This window comes from Balaenoptera borealis, assembly GCF_965194805.1.
Source record: "Balaenoptera borealis genome assembly, contig: HAP1_SCAFFOLD_2018, whole genome shotgun sequence".
NCBI classification, from domain to species: Eukaryota; Metazoa; Chordata; class Mammalia; order Artiodactyla; family Balaenopteridae; genus Balaenoptera; species Balaenoptera borealis.
Window position 1 is genome coordinate 1 of NW_028122246.1, and position 13,120 is coordinate 13,120.

General features: G+C 39.8%; 1 pseudogene across 1 annotated transcript; it reads left to right on the forward strand.

The window, feature by feature from the left end:
• Positions 1-6: 6 nt before the first annotated feature.
• Positions 7-3,526, forward strand: LOC309622290 (mitochondrial import inner membrane translocase subunit Tim8 A pseudogene; annotated as a pseudogene). Its single transcript has one exon. The product of its transcript is annotated as a mitochondrial import inner membrane translocase subunit Tim8 A pseudogene (transcript).
• Positions 3,527-13,120: the final 9,594 nt, after the last annotated feature.

Consider the following 13,120-nt stretch of genomic DNA (forward strand, 5'->3'; position numbering starts at 1 on the left):
TGGCTATTGTTAATAATGCTGCTATGAACCTGGGTGTTCAAAATCTGTTCAAATCCCTGCTTTCGATTCTTTTGGGTATATACTTAGAAGAAGAATTGCTAGATCATATAGTAATTCTATGTTTCATTTTTTGAGGAACCACTACACTGTTTTCCACGGTGGCTATACCATTTTACATTCCCATCAGCAATACACAAGAGTTCCAATTTCACCATATCCCTGCCAACCCTTGCTCTTTTTTATTTCATAAAAGCCATCCTAATGGGTATGAAGTGGTATCTCTTTGTAGTTTTTATTTACATTTCCTTCATGACTAATGAAGTAAAACATCTTTTCACGTTCTTTTTGGCCATCTGTATCTTTCCTGGAGAAATGTCTCTTCAGATTCTGTACTCATTTAAAAATTAGATTGCTTTTTGCTGTTGTTGAACTGTAAGAGTTCTTCATATATTATGGATAGTCATCTCTCATCAGATATATGAATTGCAAATGTTTTTCCCAATTCTGTGTGCAACCTTTTTACTATGTTGATGGTGTTTTTTTTTTTTTTTTTTTTTTTTGGTGCACACAAGTTTTAAATTTTAATCAAGTCAAATTTATTTTTTATGAAAACTTCTTTAACCTATCTGATCACCAAGTCATGAATAAAATGACAGCTCTTTAGTCAAAAAGACAAAAAAATACAATTGTTTTTTCTTTTCATGCCTTTCATTCCAAAATTAACTTTTGGCATTTTTTTTTCCACCTTGTAACTAAATTTGCTATTTAGATGAGTGTTGTGTCAAACTGACTTCAAAGTTCACCACTGATCACTTTCAGCATTGCTTCATTTCTCTGTAATGAATTCTTCATTTTGATTCATCTCTTCAGCTGGGTGAGTCTTCAAGTGAATTTTTCAAGAAGGTACAGAGGTTGAATATACTTTCTAGCTGCTGTGTACTTGTGAAAATGTCTTTTCATTGTCATAGTGCTTAATGAAAATGCACTGGGTCCATAAATCCTTGAATTATATAATTTCCCCAATAAATACAGATTTGGTTCCATTATTTTTACATTTAGTATTTTAAATAAGCCTGATATCAGACTAAATTTTCTTCTCTTAACTTTTTTTTTTAAATTGTATATTTATGGGATTTTCTTCTATTTATTTTGACTCAAAAATCTTTTTCTGATATGTGTCTCAGTCTCTGATTTTTCCCTGGATTTTTATGGCAACTTTCAATCTGCATACAGTGTTCCCCTTTTCAGGAGGAGGATGTTTTATTCAATTAAGTGTTTGAATATTACTTTCTTCTTCAGCTGCAGATATAATTCTTGGTTTGGTTTACTTAGCTATGTTTCTTATGTCTCTCATCATCTTTCACAGCATTTTCATTTTCTTCTCCTTTTTCCTCTGTAATTTTGCAGACTCTCAGATTTGTCCTCATCACTAATTTAACTTCCTTCATGTTAATTCCACCCTTTCTTGCCTGCAAAATGTATTTTAAATCTGTTACCAAATCTTTACAGTTTTAGGCAGTCTTTTCCTTCATATGTTCATTCCTGCCCACCCCCCCCCCCCACACACACACTTTTTTTCTAAATTGAGACAAAACATGAAATTCACCATTTAAGGGTTCTGCCGCGGAGACACGTGAAGGTCGGTGACTTGGTGCGGAGTTTGTCTCGGCACGCGTGGCCGCGCTGGGATGGCGTCCTCCTCGTCTTCCTCCGCAGCGGGTTTGGGCTCGGTCGACCCGCAGCTGCAGCATTGCACGGAGGTAGAGACTCAGAAGCAGCGCTTCCAGCAGCTGGTGCACCAGATGACGGAACTTTGTTGGGAAATGTGCATGGACAAGCCTGGGCCAAAGTTGGACAGTCGGGCTGAGGCTTGTTTTGTGAACTGCGTTGAGCGCTTCATTGATACAAGCCAATTCATCTAGAATCGACTGGAACAGACCCAGAAATCCAAGCCAGTCTTCTCAGAAAGCCTTTCTGACTGACCTGAGTATTACCTCTCTGGAAAAGGAAGGTAGTTCAAGAAATGAAGAGCAGTTGATGGGATGGTTGAAGAAAAGGCTGTGGGGGGATCGGCTCCCACCTTTGTCACTCTTGGGACATCCTGTCATCTGAGAATGAATAAAGACCGATTTTTGTGTGTGGGGGTGGTTTGAGGGTCAAATGTGTTTGGGGTTGTGTTTTTTAATGCTAATCTTGGGAAAACAATTGACAGATGAATGGAAAACTCTACTAGGTGTATGTTACTGTATGTGGGACGATGCTTTCCTCATAGTCCCATTAACTGCTTCCTATAATTTTAATAGTGGAACTGCTCTATAATTTGATATGTGGGACCACATAGGTAATAATCTGTTATTTGTGTGGATTCCTTTCAGATTTCTGGAGAGATCGATATACATCTTTGTGTCTCTCAGAAAGGGCAGCAGTGGGGGAAAGAGTAATTTGGTACTTGACTGTAGGCCTCCTTATCTAGTGTTTGATTATCAGTGCTGGAAAAAAAATGTATGGAGTATTCATACAGTACATTTCACTTTTCTAGATTATCTCCCTCCCTTATACTGTGATTCACTTAAATTTCTATATATAAAGTACAGTCTTGAGCTAGTACAGGTAGCCTGAGAGTCTAGAGGACTTTAGTTAAAGGAATCTAGCCAGCGAACATAATTCTCATACTAAACTGCCACAAGGAAGACGTTAACTTACCCTGTATGTCAGGGTCCAAAAAAATTTAAAGATGTGCCTAAATGAAAAAATAAGTTATAAAGATTTAGGCCAGTCAAAAACTAACAGCAGTTTCAGGTAGAGGTGCATGCCTAACGTAAACCAGCATAGTTTCCATTTACTGCGTTCTTTTCATCACTGAAATAAAAACTTCTACAAGATTCAAAAAAAAAAATTCACCGATTAAAGTAAGTGTACAATTCACTAGTTCTTAGTATTTTCACAACCAATATTGCTATCTAATTCCAGAACATTTTTGTCACGCCCCCACAAAGAAATCTTGTATATGTTAGCTGTTACTCCCTATTTTCCCCTCCCCAACATCCCCTGGCATCCACTAATCTACTTTCTGTCTATATGGATTTGCTCATTCTGGACATTTCATATACATGGAATTATACAATATATGACCGTTTGCTATTGGCTTGAAATATTTCTCCGTTTAATAGTGTCAGTTTTTCGGACTTCCCTGGTGGTACAGTGGTTAAGAATCCGCCTGCCAATGCAGGGGACACGGGCTCGAGCCCTGGTCTGGGAAGATCTCACATGCCGCGGAGCAACTAAGCCTGCGCGCCAAAACTACTGAGCCTGCGCTCTAGAGCCCAAGAGCCACAACTACTGAAGCCCATGCACTTAGAGCCCGTGCTCCTCAACAAGAGAAGCCAGCACAATGAGAAGCCCGCGCACCACAACAAAGAGTAGCCCCTGCTCGCCACAGCTAGAGAAAACTCGCGCGCGGCAACGAAGACCCAGCGCAGCCAAAAATAAAAATACAAATAAATAAATAAATAAATTTATTTATTTATTTAAAAAAATAGTGTCAGGTTTTTTCATTTTAATTCTGTTAGTTTTTCTTTATGTATTTGGGACTTGCTTATACTGCATTTGTCTTTTAAGTCATATAGGAGAAAAACTGACTTACAAACAAAAATACATTTATACTGTCTTTTGTATTTACTTATGTAGTTACCTTTAGTACTTTTTTCATGTGGATTTAAGTTACTGTCTGGTGTTCACCATTCCATCTTGAAAAAAATCTCTTTAGTATTTTCTGTGGGTCAGTTTGCTAGCAGCGGAGTCTTTCAACTGTTGTTTATCTGAGAATGTCTTCATCTCTCCTTCATTTCTGAAGGGTAGTTTTGCTAGGTACAGAATACTTGGTAGGCAGGTTCTTTTCCTCAGCTCTTTGCATATGTCATTGCAATGCCTTCTGGCCTCTATGGTTTCTGATGAAAAATCAGCAATTAGTTTTATTGAAGATTCTTTGTACATGATAACTCCGCTCTTGCTGCTTTAACACTGTCTTTGTCATTTGATGGTTTATGATGTATGTAGATGTGGCTCTCTTTGACTGTATCATGCTTGGACTTCCTTGAGCTTTTGGGATGTGCAGATTAACAGCAGTCATCAAATTTGTGAAATTTTAGGCCATTATTTCTCCAAATACTCCTTCAGTCTCTTTTTCTGTCTCTTCATCTGGAACTCCCATTATGTGTATAATAGGATGCTTGAAGGTGTCCCATAGGACTCTGAGATTCTGTTAATTTCTCTTCATTCTTTTTTCTTTCTGTTTCTCACACTGGATAATCTCAATTGGCCTATCTTCAAGTTCACTGACTCATACTTCTGCCTGTTCAAATCTGATACTGAGCTTTCTCCAGTCAATTTTTTATTTTAGTTATTGTACTTTTCAACTACAGATCTTCTATTTGGTTCTTTTTTGTAATTTCTCTTTATTGATATTCTCTATTTGGTAAGACACTGTTCTTATACTTCTTTTTTTTTTTTTTAAACATCTTTATTGAAGTATAATTGCTTCACAATTGTGTGTTAGTTTCTGCTTTATAACAAAGTGAATCAGCTACAGATATACACACGTTTCCATATCTCCTCCCTTCCGCATCTCCCTCCCTCCCACCCTCCCCATCCCACCCCCCCCCAAGGTGGTCACAAAGCACCGTGCTGATCTCCCTGTGCTATGCGGCTGCTTCCCACTAGCTATCTATTTTACATTTGGTAGTGTATATATGTCCATGACACTCTCTCATCCTGTCGCATCTCACCCCTCCCCCTCCCCATATCCTCAAGTCCATTCTTTAGTAGGTCTGTGTCTTTATTCCCATCTTGCCACTAGGTTCTTCATGGCCCTTTTTTTTTCCCTTAGATTCCATATATATGTGTTAGCATACTGTATTTTTTTTTCTCTTTCTGACTTACTTCACTCTGTATGACAGACTCTAACTCCATCCACCTCATTACAAATACCTCCATTTCATTTCTTTTTATGGCTGAGTAATATTCCACTGTATATATGTGCCACATCTTCTTTATCCATTCATCCGATGATGGACACTTAGGTTGCTTCCATGTCCTGGCTATTGTAAATAGAGCTGCAATGAACATTTTGGTACATGACTCTTTTTGAATTATGGTTTTCTCAGGGTATATGCCCAGAAGTGGGATTGCTGGGTCGTATGGTAGTTCTATTTGTAGTTTTTTAAGGAACCTCCATACTGTCCTCCATAGTGGCTGTATCAATTTACATTCCCACCAACAGTGCAAGAGTGCTCCCTTTTCTCCACACCCTCTCCAGCATTTATTGTTTCTAGATTTTTTGATGATGGCCATTCTGACCGGTGTGAGATGATACCTCATTGTAGTTTTGATTTGCATTTCTCTAATGATTAATGATGTTGAGCATGCTTTCATGTGTCTGTTGGCCATCTGTATATCTTCTTTGGAGAAATGTCTATTTAGGTCTTCTGCCCATTTTTGGATTGGGTTGTTTGTTTTTTTGTTATTGAGCTGCATGAGCTGCTTGTAAATCTCGGAGATTAATCCTTTGTCAGTTGCTTCATTTGCAAATATTTTCTCCCATTCTGAGGGTTGTCTTTTGGTCTTGTTTATGGTTTCCTTTGCTGTGCAAAAGCTTTTAAGTTTCATTAGGTCCCATTTGTTTATTTGTGTTCTTATTTCCATTTCTCTAGGATCTGGGTCAAAAAGGATCTTGCTGTGATTTATGTCATAGAGTGTTCTGCCTATGTTTTCCTCTAAGAGTTTGATAGTGTCTGGCCTTACACTTAGGTCTTTAATCCATTTTGAGTTTATTTTTGTGTATGGTGTCAGGGAGTGTTCTAATTTCATACTTTTACATGTACCTGTCCAATTTTCCCAGCACCACTTATTAAAGAGGCTGTCTTTTCTCCACTGTATATGCTTGCCTCCTTTATCAAAGATAAGGTGACCATATGTGCGTGGGTTTATCTCTGGGCTTTCTATCCTGTTCCATTGATCTATATTTCTGTTTTTGTGCCAGTACCAAACTGTCTTGATTCCTGTAGCTTTGTAATATAGTCTGAAGTCAGGGAGCCTGATTCCTCCAGCTCCATTTTTCGTTCTCAAGATTGCTTTGGCTATTCGGGGTCTTTTGTGTCTCCATAGAAATTGTGAAATTTTTGGTTCTAGCTCTGTGAAAAATGCCAGTGGTAGTTTGATAGGGATTGCATTGAATCTGTAGATTTCTTTGGGTAGTAGAGTCATTTTCACAATGTTGATTCTTCCAATCCAAGAACATGGTATATCTCTCCATCTATTTGTATCATCTTTAATTTCTTTCATCAGTGTCCTATAATTTTCGGCATACAGGTCTTTTGTCTCCTTAGGTAGGTTTATTCCTAGATATTTTATTCTTTTTGTTGCAATGGTAAACGGGAGTGTTCTCTTAATTTCACTTTCAGATTTTTCATCATTAGTATATAGGAAGGCAAGAGATTTCTGTGCATTAATTTTGTATCCTGCTACTTTACCAAATTCATTGATTAGCTCTAGTAGTTTTCTGGTGCCAGTTTTAGGATTCTCTATGTATAGTATCATGTCATCTGCAAACAGTGACAGCTTTACTTCTTCTTTTCCGATTTGGATTCCTTTTATTTCTTTTTCTTCTCTGATTGCTGTGGCTAAAACTTCCAAAACTATGTTGAATAATAGTGGTGAGAGTGGGCAACCTTGTCTTGTTCCTGATCTTAGTGGAAATGGTTTCAGTTTCTCACCATTGAGGACAATGTTGGCTGTGGGTTTGTCATATATGGCCTTTATTATGTTGAGGAAAGTTCCCTCTATGCCTACTTTCTGCAGGGCTTTTATCATAAATGGGTGTTGAATTTTGTCGAAAGCTTTCTCTGCATCTATTGAGATGATCATATGGTTTTTCTCCTTCAATTTGTTAATATGATGTATTCACGTTGATTGATTTGCGTATATTGAAGAATCCTTGCATTCCTGGAATAAACCCCACTTGATCATGGTGTATGATCCTTTTAATGTGCTGTTGGATTCTGTTTGCTAGTATTTTGTTGAGGATTTTTGCATCTGTGTTCATCAGTGATATTGGCCTGTAGTTTTCTTTCTTTGTGACATCTTTGTCTGGTTTTGGTATCAGGGTGATGGTGGCCTCGTAGAATGAGTTGGGGAGTGTTCCTCCCTCTGCAATATTTTGGAAGAGTTTGAGAAGGATAGGTGTTAGCTCTTCTCTAAATGTTTGATAGAATTCGCCTGTGAAGCCATCTGGTCCTGGGCTTTTGTTTGTTGGAAGATTTTTAATCACAGTTTCAATTTCAGTGCTTGTGATCGGTCTGTTCATATTTTCTATTTCTTCCTGGTTCAGTCTCGGTGGGTTGTGCATTTCTAAGCATCTGTCCATTTCTTCCAGGTTGTCCATTTTATTGGCATAGAGTTGCTTGTAGTAATCTCTCATGATCGTTTGTATTTCTGCAGTGTCAGTGGTTACTTCTCCTTTTTCATTTCTAATTCTATTGATTTGAGTCTTCTCCCTTTTTCTCTTGATGAGTCTGGCTAATGGTTTATCAATTTTGTTTATCTTCTTGAAGAACCAGCTTTTAGTTTCATTGATTTTTGCTATTGTTTCCTTCATTTCTTTTTCATTTATTTCTGATCTGATCTTTATGATTTCTTTCCTTCTGCTAGCTTTGGGGTTTTTTTGTTCTTCTTTCTCTAATTGCTTTAGGTGCAAGGTTAGGTTGTTTATTCGAGATGTTTCCTGTTTCTTGATGTAGGCTTCTATTGCTATAAACTTCCCTCTTAGCACTGCTTTTGCTGCGTCCCATAGGTTTTGGGTCGTCGTGTCTCCATTGTCATTTGTTTCTAGGTATTTTTTGATTTCCCCTTTGATTTCTTCAGTGATCACTTCGTTAATAAGTAGTGTATTGTGTAGCCTCCATGTGTTTGTATTTTTTACAGACCTTTTCCTGTAATTGATATCTAGTCTCATAGCGTTGTGGTCAGAAAAGATACTTGATACGATTTCAATTTTCTTAAATTTACCAAGGCTTGTTTTGTGACCCAAGATATGATCTATCCTGGAGAATGTTCCATGAGCACTTGAGAAAAATGTGTATTCTGTTGTTTTTGGGTGGAATGTCCTATAAATATCAATTAAGTCCATCTTGTTTAATGTATCATTTAAAGCTCGTGTTTCCTTATTTATTTTCATTTTGGATGATCTGTCCATTGGTGAAAGTGGGGTGTTAAAGTCCCCTACTATGATTGTGTTGCTGTCGATTTCCCCTTTTATGGCTGTTAGTATTTGCCTTATGTACTGAGGTGCTCCTATGTTGGGTGCATAAATGTTTACAATTGTTATATCTTCTTCTTGGATCGATCCCTTGATCATTATATAGTGTCCTTCTTTGTCTCTTGTAATAGTCTTTATTTTAAAGTCTATTTTGTCTGATATGAGAATTGCTACTCCAGCTTTCTTTTGATTTCCATTTGCATGGAATATCTTTTTCCATCCCCTCACTTTCAGTCTGTATGTGTCTCTAGGTCTGAAGTGGGTCTCTTGTAGACAGCATATATATGGGTCTTGCTTTTGTATCCATTCAGCCAGTCTGTGTCTTTTGGTGGGAGCATTTAATCCATTTATATTTAAGGTAATTATTGATATGTATGTTCCTATTCCCATTTTCTTAAATAGTTTATGTTTGTTATTGTAGGTGTTTTCCTTCTCTTGTGTTTCTTGCCTAGAGAAGTTCCTTTAGCATTTGTTGTAAAGCTGGTTTGGTGGTGCTGAACTCTCTCAGCTTTTGCTTGTCTGTAAAGGTTTTCATTTCTCCATCGAATCTGAATGAGATCCTTGCTGGGTAGAGTAACCTTGGTTGTAGGTTTTTCTCCTTCATGACTTTAAGTATATCCTGCCACTCCCTTCTGGCTTGCAGAGTTTCTGCTGAAAGATCAGATGTTAACCTTATGGGGATTCCCTTGTGTGTTATTTGTTGTTTTTCCCTTGCTGCTCTTAATATGCTTTCTTTATATTTAATTTTTGATAGTTTGATTAATATGTGTCTTGGCATGTTTCTCCTTGGATTTATCCTGTATGGGACTCTCTGTGCTTCCAGGACTTGATTAACTATTTCCTTTCCCATATTAGGGAAGTTTTCAACTATAATCTCTTCAAATATTTTCTCAGTCCCTTTCTTTTTCTCTTCTTCTTCTGGGACCCCTATAATTCGAATGTTGGTGCGTTTAATGTTGTCCCAGAGGTCTCTGAGACTGTCCTCAGTTCTTTTCATTCTTTTTTCTTTATTCTGCTCTGCAGTAGTTATTTCCACTATTTTATCTTCCAGGTCACTTATCCGTTCTTCTGCCTCAGTTATTCTGCTATTGATCCCGTCTAGAGTATTTTTAATTTCATTTATTGTGTTTTTCATCGTTGCTTGGTTCCTCTCTAGTTCTTCTACGTCCTTGTTAAATGTTTCTTGCATTTTGTCTATTCTATTTCCAAGATTTTGGATCATCTTTACTATCATTATTCTGAATTCTTTTTCAGGTAGACTGCCTATTTCCTCTTCATCTGTTAGGTCTGGTGTGTTTTGACCCTGCTCCTTCACCTGCTGTGTGGTTTTTTGTCTTCTCATTTTGCTTATCTTACTGTGTTTGGGGTCTCCTTTTCACAGGCTGCAGGTTCGTAGTTCCCGTTGCTTTTGGTATCTGTCCCCAGTGGCTAAGGTTGGTTCAGTGGGTTGTGTAGGCTTCCTGGTGGAGGGGACTAGTGCCTGTGTTCTGGTGGATGAGGTTGGATTTTGTCTTTCTGGTGGGCACGTCCACGTCTGGTGGTGTGTTTTGGGGTGTCTGTGGCCTTATTATGATTTTAGGCAGCCTCTCTGCTAATGGATGGGGCTGTATTCCTGTCTTGCTAGTTGTTTGGCATAGGGTGTCCAGCACTGTAGCTTGCTGGTCGTTGAGTTAAGCTGGGTCTTGATGTTGAGATGGAGGTCTCTGAGAGATTTTCACCGTTTGATGTTACGTGGAGAAGGGAGGTCTCTTGTGGACCAGTGTCCTGAAGTTGGCTCTCCCACCTCAGAGGCACAGCCCTGATGCCTGGCTGGAGCACCAAGAGCCTTTCGTCCACATGGCTCAGAATAAAAAGGAGAAAAAAATAGAAAGAAAGAAAGAAAGAGGATAAAATAAAATAAAATAAAGCTATTATAATAAAAAATAAGAAAAAAAATTAAGAATAAATGTATTCAGAAAAAAATTTTTTTTTAATTTTTAAAAATAGATTTATTAATTTTTTGTAGTAAAAAATAAGAAAAAAATTATTAAGAAAAAAATTTATTAAGAAAAAATGTTTAATTTTTTAAAATAAAAAATATGAAAAAACTTATTAAAATTTTTTTTTAATTTCTAAAAATAGAAAATAAGGGAAAAAATATTAAGAAAACATTTATTAGGAAAAAAAATTTTTTTGAGTGAACAAAAAAACAAAGAAAAAAAACATGGACGGACCTAACCCTAGGACTAATGGTGAAAGCAAAGCTATACAGACAAAATCTCACCCAGAAGCATACACATATACACTCACAAAAAAAGGAAAAGGGGAAAAATTAATATATTCTGCTCCCAAAGTCCACCTCTTGAATTTGGGATGATTCGTTGTCTATTCAGGTATTCAACAGATGCAGGCACATCAAGTTGTTTGTGGAGCTTTAACCCACTGCTTCTGAGGCTGCTGGGAGAGACTTCCCTTTCTCTTCTTTGTTCGTACAGCTCCCGGAGTTCAGCTTTGGATTTGGACCCGCCTCTGCGTGTAGGTCGCCTGAGGGCGTCTGTTCCCCGCCCAGACAGGACGGGGTTAAAGAAGCAGCTGCTTCGGGAGCTCTGGCTCACTCAGGCCGGGGGGAGGGAGCGGTATGGAGGAGGCGGGGCAAGCCTGCGGCAGCAGAGGCCGGCGTGACGTTGCAGCAGCCTGAGGCGCGCCGTGCGTTCTCCCGGCGAAGTTGTCCCTGGATCACGGGACCCTGGCAGTGGCGAGCTGCACAGGCTCCCGGGAGGGGCGGTGTGTAGAGTGACCTGTGCTCGCACACAGGCTTCTTGGTGGCGGCAGCAGCAGCCTTAGCGTCTCCCGCCCGTCTCTGGGGTCCACGCTGATAACCGCGGCTCACGCCCGTCTCTGGGGTCCGCGCTGTTAGCCACGGCTCGCGCCCGCCTCTGGGGTCCGCGCTTATAGCCGCGGCTCGCGCCCGTCTCTGGAGCTCGTTTAGGCGGCGCTCTGAATCCCCTCTCCTTGCGCGCCACGAAACAAAGAGGCAAGAAAAAGTCTCTTGCCTCTTTGGCAGCTGCAGACTTTTTCCCGGACTCCCTCTCGGCTAGCACCGAAGCCCGAGCCTCAGCTCCCAGCCCCCACCCGCCCCAGCGGCTGAGCAGACAAGCCTCTCGGGCTGGTGAGTGCCACTCAGCACTGCTCCTCCGTGCGGGAATCTCTCCGCTTTGCCCTCCGCACCCCTGTGGCTGCGCTCTCCTCCGTGGCTCCGAAGCTTCCCCCCTCTGCCACCCACAGTCTCTGCCCGTGAAGGGGCTTCCTAGTGTGTGGAAACCTTTCCTCCTTCACAGCTCCCTCCCACTGGTGCAGGTCCTGTCCCTATTCTTTTGTCTCTGTTTTTTCTTTTTTCTTTTGCCCTACCCAAGTACGTGGGGAGTCTCTTGCCTTTTGGGAGTTCTGACGTCTTCTGCCAGCGTTCAGTGGGTGTTCTGTAGGAGCAGTTCCACGTGTAGATGTATTTCTACTGTATCTGTGGGAAGGAAGGTGATCTCCTCGTCTTACTCTTCCGCCATCTTGCCCCTCTCCCTATACTTCTTTAGACATGGTTTCATTTAGTTCTTTGAACATATTTTAAATAGCTATTTTAACATCTTCATTTAGTAAGTCCAATGTCTGAGATTCCTCACAGACAGTTTCTAAACTTTTGTATGGTCCATATATTTTGTTTTTACTTTGAATTTCCATATCTTGTAACTTTTTGTTGAAAACTCGACATCTTAAAAAATATAATGTGACAACCCTGGAAATCAGAGTCTACTACCTCCCTACAGTTTCCTGCTGTTGCTTTACGCTGTTTTTTTTTTTAAGTAACTTTTCTGAACAAATTCTATGAAGTCTACTGAAGCTGCCACTCAACTAGCTTAGTGGTCAGCTAATGCCTAGATGGAGGTATCCTTAAACATCTAGAAACAATAAATCTCCCAGTCTTTGCCGAGGGACTACGTGCACATAGCCATCAATGCTGAGGGCAGGGAGTTATCAATTCTGCCTTAGCCTTCCCTTTCTTCTTGCCCAGAGCCTCAAGGGCAGCCAAAGGTAAAGGGTAGGCCCCTCTCAGATCTTTCCTGAGCATGCACTCAGGCCTGTGCACACTTGTGGTCTTCTAGAGTCCTAGGAATATATCAATGCTTTTCAAAATATCTATGGACATCTCATCCTCAGTTTTTCCGTTAAAGCTTTTGGTTAGTCTATTGTTTGTCTAAAGTGTTATCCACTGCCTCCTGCATTGTGACATTAAAACAGTTGCCTGGGGACTTCCCTGGTGGTCTAGGGGGTAAGACTCCGGGCTCCCAATGCAGGGGCCCCGGGATCGATCCCTGGTCAGGGAACTAGGTCCTGCAACTAAGGAGTCCGCATGCCGCAACGAAGATCCTGAGTGGTGCAACTAAGACCCGGCGCAGCCAAAATAAATAAATAAAATAAATAAATATTTAAGAAACTAAAATAAAACACTTGCCTGTAAGTGTTTTTTGACAAACACCTCACACATAGACACAGAGGCTCATACGCACTGGATAGCTCTGGGTAAGGTCAAATAAAGATAAGCCTTTTGAGTGGAGTCTTCCAGAGAGCCATCAGACAGATCAAATACTGACAATTCTTTGAGAATGAAATTGTGAAAGAGGTCCAGCTCTGTTCTGCTCCCTCCAGTCCTGGGAATGCAGGCTGATATTTTTCAAGGTTATCACTGAGCTGAGTGTGGCAATGAGAATAGGGCAAGGTAAAATGCCACAAGCTTACTATTCTTATCAAGGTTCAGCCATTTTTCTTGAATAAATGCTT